Source organism: Aegilops tauschii, chromosome 1 (genome assembly GCF_002575655.3).
Source record: "Aegilops tauschii subsp. strangulata cultivar AL8/78 chromosome 1, Aet v6.0, whole genome shotgun sequence".
In the NCBI taxonomy this organism is placed as follows: Eukaryota; Viridiplantae; Streptophyta; class Magnoliopsida; order Poales; family Poaceae; genus Aegilops; species Aegilops tauschii.
Window position 1 is genome coordinate 332,265,400 of NC_053035.3, and position 9,710 is coordinate 332,275,109.

Here is a 9,710-nt window from a genome sequence, read left to right on the forward strand (position 1 = left end):
CGGCCTGCCCTGTCACTTACACTAAAATGGCCATATTTGGAACACTACTATATATAGCCCTCTTCCTCCTCGGGAGAGGGTTGACCTTTCACTTCAAGCAAACCCTAGAACACATTTCACTCTCTCTCTCTCACTCTCCTACACCAAATCTTAGATCCCTAAGGGATTTGAGATCATTTGAGAGAAGTTGTCCACCCAAGTGATAGATCCACTCCTTCCCCTTCTTTGCACCAAAGGAATTCGTGATTTGAGCAAGTCTTGAGCTTTTCCCCATCGTTCTTGTTACTCTTGGAGGTTGGAGACTCCTAGGAGGTAGGAATCTTTCGGAGAGGAATCAACCATTGTGATTTCCCCCAAAAAGTTTGTGAGGGTTTGGAGACCACCCCAAGGTCTACCACTAGTGGTTGAGAAACGCCTTCATGGTGTTGTCTCAAAGGGATAATAGGGTGAGCCTTCGTGGCGTTGGTGTGCCTTCGTGGTAACATCCACCTCTCTAACGGTGACGTAGCTTCCCTCCAAGGCAGTGAACATCGGCATACATCCTCGTCTCTCGGAGTTGCGGTTATCCCTAACCCTAACTTCCTACTTGTGGTTACTTGTCTCTTAGGCCTTACTTATATCATATTGTGCTTGCTTACTCATATATTTTGTGTTACTCGTTTACCTTGCTTAGCTCTTAGCATCATACTTGCAATTGTTAGGCTCACTTTCATATTCCGCATTATTGCCTAAAATTGCTAAGTAATAATTAAAATTTGTAATTGTACCTATTCACCCCCCTCTACGTCCATCTTGATCCTTTCAATTGGTATCAGAGCCTCGTGCTCTATTCTTGTGGCTTAACCGCCCTAGAGCGAGATGAACCCTGATGGGACTCCCCTTGTTGCAGATCCAAAGGATAAGGATGCGGCTTCCACGGAAACCAACTCCTTTACTTCTGAGGATCTGGAACGGGCCCTTGCTAAGCAAAAGGAGGAGCATGATGCTTCTCTTAAGGCCTTGGTCGAAATGAGATTAGACACATTAACCACGATGCTTCTCTTGAAACCTTTTCCCCCCATAAGTAGCATAGTCCGTAAAAACAACATCACGAGGGACCAAGATGTCCTATGGGAAAGAAGAAAAAACAATCGATCTAGCCAAATAAGGATCATCTTCCACCCAATGCTGGAATTTGCCAAAGGTGTTTACAGCAGCCCTAATGTTTTTCGTGGTACGCAAATCCAATGGTATGCCAAGAAACATAATACAACCATCACGAAATCCATGGGTGCCCCTAAACCCAACCCCTTCATCATGCTTGAAGAAACGCACAAAAGTATCATTACCCAGAGGCTACGGCGGAAGTTGGAGGAGCGAGAAATGAACTGCAACATCCCTCACACAAAACAGACCCACACCACAGACCTAGGGCTGGAACGAACCTGAACACCGCGAGCTTCCAAGAAATCCACAACAACTTCTCTCGCTGGGCCAATCTGATCCAGCGGCGGCAGCGGCATCACTTCATCAACCATGAAATCCTCATGTCGCCGAACGATTGGCGCTGGTGGGGTGACGAACGTCCGAGGTAGGTGTCAAAACCGGCGGATCTCGGGTAGGGGGTCCCGAACTGTGCATCTAAGGCGGATGGTAACAGGAGGCGGGGGACACAATGTTTACCCAGGTTCGGGCCCTCTCGATGGAGGTAATACCCTACTTCCTGCTTGATTGATCTTGATGATATGAGTATTACAAGAGTTGATCTACCACAAGATCGTAGAGGCTAAACCCTAGAAGCTAGCCTATGGTTATGATTGTTGTTGTCCTATGGACTAAACCCTCCGGTTTATATAGACACCGGAGGGGGCTAGGGTTACACAGAGTCGGTTACAAGGGAGGAGATCTGCATATCCGAATTGCCAAGCTTGCCTTCCACGCAAAGGAGAGTCCCACCCAGACACGGATTAAGTCTTCAATCTTGTATCTTCATAGTTCTACAGTTCGGCCAAAGTATATAGTCCGGCTGTCCGAGGACCCCCTAATCCAGGACTCCCTCAGTACCCCCTGAACCAGGCTTCAATGACAATGAGTCCGGCGCGCAGATTGTCTTCGGCATTGCAAGGTGGGTTCCTCCTCCGAATACTCCATAGAAGATTATGAACACAAGGATCGTGTCCAGCTCTGCAAAACAAATTCCACATACCACCGTAGAGAGTACAATATCCCACAAATCTAATATGCTGACAAATTTCATAGCGTGACATCACGCCACGGCCCGGTCATTATTCGAACCGATTTTCTCAACCAGCTACTGCACATATTGCGAGGCGGTTTTCTTGGCATGGCTTGTCGAAGCAGAGATCGTGTCCCCTTATCACGGGATTCTCATCAATACGGGTGTGGGTAACCCAACCGCGCCATCAATCACGGCGCTTGGGGAATAAGCGAGTTTACCAGGCAAGTGGGGAGGCGCAGAATCCCTGCTGCCTTTATAAGGGGATAAGGACTCCCTTTTTCACCCACGCTTTCTTCTTCCTGATCCATTCCCCTTCGCTCGAGCTCCAGCGCCCGAGCGTTCGTCTTCTCCACCCACAAAGGTCTTCCAAAAATGTCCGGATCCGGAGCAGGAGGCAAGTGGATGGCCTCTACCGTCCGGGAGAAGGATATCAAAAAAGCTTCGAAAGGCCGGGTATCTGGCCAAGAAAATCAGCCACCGTCTCCCGACGGCGGGACAGATCGTTCCTACTCCGGAACCCTACGAGAGGGTTGTATTCCTCCCTCATTTTGTCCGCGGGCTAGGGTTTCTCCTCCACCCGTTCGTTCGCGGCATCATGTATTATTACGGGATCGATTTTCACGATCTATCCCCCAATTCCTTCCTCAACATCTCGACATTCATCGTCGTGTGCGAGGCTTTTCTCCGCATCTCGCCACACTTTGGCTTATGGCTGAAGATCTTTAATGTGAAGCCCAAGGTAGTGAGCGGCGAGCACGCCGAGTGCGGGGGCGCTATGGTGAGCAAGATGCCCAACGTCACATGGCCAACAAGTGCTTTTAATGATTCCGTCAAAGAGTGGCAACAACAGTGGTTTTACATCACTGAGCCGCGCGTCATGAAATGGGCCGCTGCTCCCGAGTTCCGATCCGGAGCCCCTCTGCAGCTTAGGTCCTGGCCCAAGAAGGGCCTGAACTGGTCTTCGTCCGACGAACTGTCAGTGCTCCAGACGCGCGTTAAGGATATGGAAGACAAGAATATCGAACTTGTCAATGTAGTCCAGGTGATGTTAGTTCGCCGGATCCTGCCTTGTCAACACCGGACTTGCAATTTATGGGAATTCGATCCGGCCAAGCATCAGACCCTGCGAGAGCTCTTTGGCTCCTCGCACAAAGACATCTGGAAGGTGCTTTTCAAGTCCGGCAAATCATGGCCAGACTCAGCCGAGGACCGCGGGTACCAATTGTCCCGCCCTGCAAGCTCGGTAAGTCATTATACGTTTTATCCACATAACCCAAGGGAAATGCTTAATGTGTTTTCCACAACTCTCCTAGGGCTAGATGAAGAAGGCGGGGCGGATCCACTGTCCGGCCCCGCTGCCCGAAGAACCGGCCGGCCCACTTCTGACGAAGATGCTGGTCCCGGCGCCTTACAAGGCGCCGAAGAAGAAGGCCGAGAAGGAGGCCAAAAAGACCCGGGGCAGACTTCATCGTCGCGGCACTTCAGACACAATATCCGAAGGCTCCAACGCCCGTTCTGCCTCCGAAGAGGACGAGGAGGAGGAGGAAGACGAATCCCCAGCGGGGGGAAGAAAGAAGAGGACGGCCTCCATACACTTGGAGGCCGAGTCGCCTAAAAGGGGAAAAACTCCTTTTCCGGAGGAGTCCACTGCCGCCGCCGACAACAGCACAGAGTGGGATCCCAGGGCCCAGCCCCTGGTGAACTCGTGAGTATATAAAATCTGAACACGTTTATGCGTCCAGACTCATCATGGTATAATATTTTAACATGAGCCATACTTTTTGTAGTCTGGTGAGGTCCCGCACCGAACAACACCGAGGTTATGGAGAGCGGGACGCCCCCGAAGGCCCCTTCCCCCAAATATTTGCTGAGCTCAGATACTATGGAGAGCGGGACGCCCCCGAAGGCCCCTTCCCCCAAATATGTGAATAACACCGAGGTTTCGTCCCAGAACGACCCCGGCCAAGGAGGGGGGGAGATCGTGAAGGCGGCGCCTGGAGGTCAAACTTGAGGGGCCGGAGACATGGGGGAGAAGATTCCCATGGGAGTCGACGGCGGGGGCTATCTTGAATTCGGCCCCCAGCCGAACGCAATTCCAGAGACCAATACGGCTCCAGAATCAAGCAGGCGGCCTCCCTCGGCTGGAGGGGGTGTGCCAGTTCCACCGGCAACCTCTGTCCAACCAGAGGTGCCGGATGCTTTGTTGTCGGCGCTGAAGAGTGCCTCCATCATCGATGAACACCGTGCCCTTATGGGTGCGGTGATTGAGAAGATTCAGTCTGCTGAGAGTGGACTGAATGAAGCCTGTATCAGCCTTATAAGAGGCTTTGAGGTATGTTTTATGAGGTTTCGAAGAGTGTCATAGTATGGATAGTAGCCCCTGATACACTGTTCGGTGCAAGAAAGAACCGGACAGAGGATCAAATTTATGTTCGTAGGAAGACTCACTTGATGACATCTATCTCTCTTCTTTTATAAGCAGGCATTTGTAGCGACTGCTGCCTCTCATACTGTGGAGGTCTCCGGACTGAATCAAAGTCTGGAGCGGGCCAAAGAAGAATTTGGCCAGTTGAAAAGGCAGTTGGAAGATAAACAAGGTATGCACAAGCCTTGTTCGCGTTCAGTGCGAACGAATTTCCAGTATGATAAAAATATGTTTCATGATTTGCGTTAGGGACGATGACCGAAGTCGAGGCTCTTAAGAAGGCTGTGGCCGAGGCCGAGAAAAAGGCAGCCGTAGAGCAGGCCCTTCGTGAGAAGCACGAGGCCAGGGTTATTGAAGCTGAGCAAGAGCTTCAAGAGGCCGTGAAGAAATGCGAGACCTTGGAGTAGAGTTTAACAGATAAAGAATCCGAACTCACTAGGGCTCATCAGGCCGCGCGCGATGCCCGGGGGGAAACCCAAGGCACCCTGCAGGAGATCCAAGAGGCGAGGAAGATCGCGCCGGGTAAGGCTTTTATTCATGTAAAGCAAGTATTTGAGGAGAAAATCATGTTTCAAATTTTAAGTTTGGATTTCTCCAGGGGTATTTGCGGAGCTGCCCCGCAGCATATCGGATGCCGCCCAATTCTACCGAGCCGAAGAAAGGAACACTGCGGATAAGCTCTTCTGGTCGTAGTATCTGGCACCGAATTATCCAGTGTCTTTTGCCGATCAACTGAAATAGCTGATCAAACTGCATAGGGCGGCCGAACTAGCCATGAAGGATTTGATTATCCGGCTATGGCCCGCCGAGCCGATTCCAAGCAGCTACTTCGGGTTCGTGAAGCGGCTTGTGAGTGCCTGCCCTCGACTTGACGTCATCAAGCGGTCGGTCTGTATAGAGGGTGCGCGAATGGCCTTCACCCGCGCAAAGGTGCACTGGGGGAAGATGGATGCTGAAAAGCTGATGACCGAGGGACCGCCAGAGGGGAAGGAGCACCGCAAGCCCGAATTATATTATGAAAGTGTCCTGAAAGGATCCTACCTTGCGGCGGAGCAATGCACCAAGGACATTATATTTCCATGAATACAATCATGTTGTCCTTTGTAATGTTGAACAAGGTCATTTCTATTATTTATTGCCTGTTTTATCCTCCTGCGCGGCCGTTTTATATATTAATCCTGAGAGTTGGCCAGTCATCGGCTTCTGCCCCCACGTACGAAGTACGGGGGTGTTCGGGATAAACCTGATCACTCTTTATCCCAGTTTTGGGTCCTTCGAAGGAGGTGTTCAGCATAACGAACCAGGCAATCGGACTATAGGGCTTTATCACTCTCACTTAGCCATAGGAGCTTTAGAAAAGGAAGGTAGGCGCAACCCCTGGTGTTTGGAAGACCGCACGAGGGGCTCTATAAGCACCTGATCGGAAGAAAAACCGATCCATCGCACACTGCATTGGTTATTGCATTATGCGGGAGAAATCCTTAAAGATTTTACAACCTCTCGAACAGCTGACCAGCTCTCGCCGTATCATGACAGTCAGTTTTCGGCTTTCTCTACTAAGGTGCTCGTCCGGAAGAACCGGGACACAATTGCAGTAGTTCTCCCTGTGCCGCCTTAGCCGATATAGCGGAACGTAAGGCAGCAAAACATGGGAGCCGGGCAAACCCAACATTTGACCCAAGACATGATTCGGAGCTGATGCATATAATGCTATAAGTTCGGGGTGCCGAACTTCCATGAATGTGTTCGGACTTTATTGCCGTATTATGGGTAAAACGAAGCCCCTGGCATATTTAAGGCATATCGCGGTGTACGGATGCCTCTTGACAAAAGAATTTCAATAAGAAATAACAGCAGATAAGCGTCATATAAATCCACATGCTGTATTTGAATAGTACATCAATGCATATGAGTACAGGTAATGTGATAAAAAAGAAATATGACTGTGGAACCTGCTGAGACCAGGGGTGTAACGCCCCGGATGTAACTTTCCATATTTGTAACTCCAACTCTTGCCATTTTCGGCTATGTGTTATGATATTCCATTCGTGGTTGGGTTTTGTCTTCCGTTTTGCATTTTGTTCATGTCATGCATCTCATATCATGTCATCATGTGCATCTCATTTGCATACGTGTTCGTCTCATGCATCCGAGCATTTTCCCCGTTGTCCGTTTTGCAATCCGACACTCCCACATGCACCGCGCACCCCTCTTGTCTCTTTTCATGAGCGGGTGTTAAACGTTCTCGGAATGGACCGAGTCTTGCCAAGTGGCCTTGGTACACCACCTGTCAAGTTTCGTCCCATTTGGAGGTCGTTTGATGCTCCAACGGTTATCCGGGTAACCGCAAAGGCCTTTTGTGTGATGCAGCCAAACACCCCTCCAAACAGCCCAATAACCCATCTAAGCCCCCTCCATGCTCTCGCTCGTTCGATCACGATCGTGTGGGCGAAAACCGCACTCCATTTGGAGTCTCCTAGCTCCCTCTAGCTATAAATATGTGAGCCTCCCCGAAATCCCGCAGTCCAAAAACCCTAGCCCCGCTCCCTCCGCGCGCCGGACACGTCCGGTCCGGCCGGACCAACCCACGCCGCCGCCCGCAGCCAATCGGGCTGCGCCACTTGTCGCGCCGCCGCCTCCCCCGTCGAAGCCCGTCGGGCCCGAGGCCGGCCCCCGCAGCCCGTACGCCGCCGCCCGCGCCCGCGTCTCCGCCACCCGCGCGCGCCTCCGCCTCCTCCAGCGCCTCGCTTCCGCTCGCCGCCGCCCGGTCGTCGTCCGCCGACGCCTCGACCCCACCGGCCCGCGCCGCCATCCTCCGTTCGCCGTCCCGCGCCCACGCCGGTCGCCGTCGTCTCCGCCGGCGCCGGATCCGGCGCCCCGACCCACCGGTACCTCCCCTGAGCTCTCTCCGGCCACTTCTCCGGCGAGCCGCCGCTGCCTCGAAAGTCGCGCCCGCAAACCCTAGATCGAGGTCGATTTCCCCCTGTTTTCTGCTGTCCCGAATATATTACTTTATGTTGCTCTGTTCATCATGGCATATCTCATTGCATACTGCTCCGTTTCATGCGTGTGATATATCGAAATGTTCATCACGAGATGATCTTCATTTTGTTCCATTGAGACATGCTCGTTTGAGTCCATCTTGAGGCCCAAATCTCTGATGCAAGAGTGTATATGATGTTTACTGCTGTTACTTATCAGAACTTGATGTTTTGTTATTTTTGTTGCATTTGATGTGTGCACCTTTTGGGCATGAGCTCTACAGGTGTTTTGATCTATGCCATGCCATCTTTACAGAGGTGTATGCTATGTATTTTTGTGATCTATGTGGTGACTAGCACAAGCATGCAAACTAGGCTTCGTGATGTTTCTGTTTTCAGGGACAGGATTTTTTGCTGTCTTTTTACTGCTGTTATTTTGATGCCATGTATCCATGTGTCTACAGTGAGATCCATGCTTATTTTGAGTATCTTCAGTAAGGATGTTTTGTACATATAGTTGTGCTCTATCCATCCAGGCCCCTGTTTGCAATTATGGAGTGCCCTAGCAGGTCTCAATCTTGCTCTACTTTTGCTATAAAATGTTCCTGGCAGAATGTTAACATGATATTCAATTTTGCCAAGGTTGTTGTAGTTGATCCATACATGCTATGAACTTGCTCTTGCCATGGTTAGCTTCATGAACATGCCTTCTTGCTGTAGGTATGCTTCTTTTGTCATGCATTGCTTTGTGATGAGTGAATCAAGCTCACAAAGATGCCTTCATAATTCTGTTAATGCCATGCTCTGTTTTCTGCCAAGTCTGAAACCTGTTAACGAAACTTGCTATGTTTACATGGGTGCCATCATATCTTCTGTTCCTTTTTGGCTCATGGTCAGTAAGGGACTTTTGTTCCATACATTTAGTAGTTTCATGTTGTGCCTTGTTTTGCTATGATAAGTTCTTGTAGCATGTTGATTGCTTGCTCTGAACATTGCTTCCTGATGTTATTTCTGGCTTGTCCAGTATTTTCACCAAGTCTGTGAAGCTGATATCGTTTGCACTTTTGCCCTGCTTGTTTGAACCTGTTATTGTGTGATCTAGCCGTAGCTCAGCGCTCATCTTTTGTCAAGAATCTCTTGTAGATCACTGCCATATGCTTTATTGCTATGTTGGGTTGCTGTAGCATAGCTACTTGATGTATTCTAGTTGCTATCATGCTGTTAATCGCATAATCGTGTCATTCTTGTTTTGCTTGCCATTTGCAAACCGTGCATCCGTTTCCGGTGATCTTTATATCGATTTCGACCGAAATCATCTCATCTTTCTAGTAGCATACTTGGTTTGCAAAGTTGATGCCCTGTTCATCCTTTTTCTTCTGGAGCACGCATATGCATCGCATATCACATCTCGCATATCATGCATGTATTGCATCATGTTGCTTGTGCATTTCCCGTGATTGATTATGGTTCCATTGCTTGTGTTCTTGATGTGGGTAGAGCCGCGAGATGAGTTCGTGAAGGAGGAACCTGTTGAGTACGCTTACGAGGATCAAGCTTTCGACAACTCTGAGAACCTTGCAGGCAAGATGACCATACCCTCGAAATCACTTCTATCTTTGCTTTGCTAGTTGTTCGCTCTATTGCTATGCTGCCCTACCCACCACTTGCTATATCATGCCTCCCATATTGCCATGTCAAGCCTCTAACCATCATTTCCTAGCAAACCGTTGTTTGGCCAAGTTACCGCTTTTGCTCAGCCCCTCTTATAGCGTTGCTAGTTGCAGGTGAAGTTGAAGTTGGATCCATGTTGGAACACGGACATTTTGACATATCACAATATCTCTTATTTAATTAATGCATCTATATATTTGGTAAAGGGTGGAAGGCTCGGCCTTATGCCTGGTGTTTTGTTCCACTCTTGCCACCCTAGTTTCCGTCATACCGGTGTTATGTTCCTTGAGTTTGCGTTCCTTACGCGGTTGGGTGATTTATGGGACCCCCTTGACAGTTCGCCTTTAATAAAACTCCTCCAGCAAGGCCCAACCTTGGTTTTACATTTGCCTACCTAAGCCTTTTTCCTTTGGGT